Raw genomic sequence first — 3,635 nt, 5'->3', positions numbered from 1 at the left:
ATGTATGATAGGGTATTATGGTTATCACAAGAGTCCACAATTAAGGTTGCATAGTGGAATGTACTTGGGGCCGTGGGAGGGGTCAGGGGGATTGTGTACCAGGGAGGGAGTCTTTCTTTTACTTTTGAAAGAGAGGAGCGAACTGGTGTGGGGGGGGAGAGGGCTGGGAGGGGTGAGAAGTGCAGCAATGAATAAATGGAAATCCAAATTCTCTGTAAATGTTCATTAAAAGTATTAAAACAAATATTAAAAAAAAGAAGACAGTGGAAAGTCACATACAGAAGGTTCAAAGAAAACAATTGCCAACCCAGGATCCTATATCCAGCAAAGCTCTCCATCAAATATAAAGGGGAAATCACATCCTCTGCATAAAAGAAAGAACTTAACGAATTGGTGAAAGTAAGACCAAAACCACAAGAACTTCTAAGGGAAGTCTTTCACATAGAGACACTAAAGGAAAGAGGATGGACCATACATAGTGACAAGAAAAAACAAAAAAGAAACACAACAAAATGGCAACAATAAAACCTGGCCTGCTAATAATCCCACATAATGTGAATGGACTAAATCAAGAGAAAAAGAGTAGCAGAATGGATTTTAAAAAGTCTATCAATTTATTGTCTATAAGAGACACAACTAAGAAATGAAGAGAAAGATAGACTTAAAATCAAAGGCTGGAGAAAAATGTACAAAATAAATGGCATCCACAAAAAAGCAGGAATTACAATAATAATCTGTGATTAAATAGACTTCAGAATGAAAATATAACAGATAAGGAAAGGCACTATGTAATTATTAAAGGCATAGTCGATCAAGAAAATATAACATTGGTCAACATCTCTGCACCAAATGATGGACCAACTAAATTAATAAAACAATGGTTAATGGAATTGAAGAAAGAAATATAAAGCACCACAATTGTTGTAGAAGACTTAAACACACCACTTTTGCAAAGGATATGTCAATTCAAAAGAAATGTAACAAAGATGTAGAAGACTTAATCTACACAGTCAGTCAACTTGACCTTGTTGACGTATTCCAAGCACTGCACCCAAACTAAAACTCATTTCACTTTCTTGTCTAGGGCACATGGCACATTCTCCAGAGCTGATCAAACATTAGGGCACAAAGCAAGACTCAATAAATTAAAAGACATCGAAATCATACAAAATATCTTCTAAGACCACAATACCACAAAACTAGAAATAACCACAAAAGGATAAAGCTTATAAAGCCACCAATGTGGAAGCTAAATATCACCCAGATAGAACATGATTGGGTAAGAGAAGAAATAAAGAATGAAATAATAAAAAAAGGTCCTTGAAACAAATGTTAATGACAATACAACACACCAAAACCTCTGGGATGCAGCTAAGGCAGTACTCAGGGGCAGTCCATAGCAATAGACAAATACATAAAAAATGAAGAAAATGCAAGATTAATGATCTAACTCAGCACCTTCACCAAAGAGAAAAGGAACAATTTAATCCAACAGCATCCAGAAGAAAAGAAATTATAAGAACAAGAGCAAAATCAATGAAATAGAAAACAGATAAATAATTTGAAACTGTCAATAAGACAGTTTTTCGAAAGGGTCAATAAAATTGACAAACTATTGATAAACTTAAGGAATGAATAAAAGGAGAAGACACAAATAACTCAAAGAATTATAGAGCTAACATGACAACAGAACCAGAGGAAATTAAATCTATAATATCAGGATATTATGAAAAGCTATGGAATGTACATAGTTTGAAATGTTAAAAATGAAATGGAACAAATGAATATCAACATACCAGGCATTAGTGAGATGTGATGGACTAGCTTTGGCAGTTTTGAATCAGATAATCATATGGTACAGTATGCAGGGAATGAAAAACAGAGGAAGAATGCTATTACATTCATAGTCAAAAGGTTAATTTCAAGTTCTATCTTGAAAGGTTGTTGGTGATAGGATAATATTCATACACATACAGGGAAGACTTGTTACCAAGACTGTTATTCAAACATATGCCCCTCCCTCTAGAGCCAAAGGGGAAGAAATTGAGAATTTTTAACAAATTTTGCAGTCTAAAATTGACCAAACATGCAATCAGGATGTGTTAATGATAATTGGTGATTGGAATGCAAAAGTAGGAAACAGTAAAAAAGGAATAGTGGTTGAAAAATACGGGTTTGGTGATAGAATTGAGGCTGGAAATAGAATGATTTAATTTTGTATTTACAATGATTTTACTTTACAAATACCTTTTCTAAAAGACACAAAAGATGGCCTTATACATTTATTTCACCTGATAGGCTGCGTAGCACATTGACAACATTTGTGGAAGTAGTCATAGGAGAAGCTCCATATTGGCAGTCAAAACTGGGCCAGGGAGAGATAGTGGGTCAGATAATCAATTACTCATATGCAAGTTCAAATTTTGGCTGAAAGAAATTAAAGTAAACCATAGAGACCAATATGTGATTTTGAATTAATTCCATCTGAATTTCATGATTGTCTTAAGAATTTGTTTGAGACATTGAACACCAATCATTGAAGACCAGATAAGCTATGGGATGATATCAAAGATACCATCCATGAAGAAAGCAAAATCTTATTACAAAAACAGAGGAGAAAGAAAAAATAAAAATGAATGTCAGTAGAGACTCTCAAGATTGCACTGGAGCGTTGAGAAGACAAATCTAAAGGAAAACATGTTGAAGTTGAAAGCTGAACAGAAGATTTCAAAGGGCAGCTCAGAAGGACAAAGCAAAATAGTATAGTGGAATGTGAAGAGATGGAATTGGAGACTAAAAAGGGAAAAACTCACTCTGCATTTTTCAAGCTGAAAGAACTGAAAAATGAATTTAACCCTTGTTTCACAAGATGTGATGGTCAATATATTGAATGACCCAAAAAGCATCAGGAGAAGATGAGGGAATACACAGAGTCACTGTACCAGAAAGAATTGATGGACCCAGAAAAATTTCAGGAAGTACTGTATGAACAGGAGCCAATGGTAATGAAGGAGGAAGCAGAATCTGCATTGAAGGCACTGGCAAAATATAAGGCCCCAGAAATCAATGGGATTACCAACTGACTTGTTTCAATTAACAGATGCAGCCTTGGATGCACTCACCAGTCTATGCCAGGAAATTGGAGGATGGCTGTCTGGCCAACAGATTGGAAGAGGGTCATATTTGTTTCCATTCCCCATACCTTGTGTTTTAGAAACTTAATCTCTACTGAATTATTACACTTCTGTCTTCTCAGATCACTGCCAGCTCTATTCCAACAAAATTTATTTTAAAATGTAAATAATTTTTTTATTGAATACTGGTTTACTTACAAAGTTTGTATACATTGTATATCACACCAGATCTTTCCCATTTCTTTTACCAACACTTTCTCCACCCATCAAACTGTGCAACCCTATGATTTATATCCCCCCATCCTCAATCCTCTGCTCCCTCCTACCTCCTATGGATCCTCATACACCTTCTACAACAATAATCTTATACTGTATATGACCTAAGGGATTGAGAACCTCCCATGTTAGGTTGTTGTTGTTGTTATGTGCCATTGAGTCGTTTGCAACTCATAGCGACCCTATGCACAACAGCCCTAAACCCTGCTCTATCCTGCACCAACT

This window comes from Elephantulus edwardii, unplaced genomic scaffold, assembly GCF_000299155.1.
Source record: "Elephantulus edwardii isolate Elephantulus edwardi_28Jun2011 unplaced genomic scaffold, EleEdw1.0 scaffold00360, whole genome shotgun sequence".
Taxonomy (NCBI): Eukaryota; Metazoa; Chordata; class Mammalia; order Macroscelidea; family Macroscelididae; genus Elephantulus; species Elephantulus edwardii.
This window is presented reverse-complemented; position numbering follows the sequence as displayed.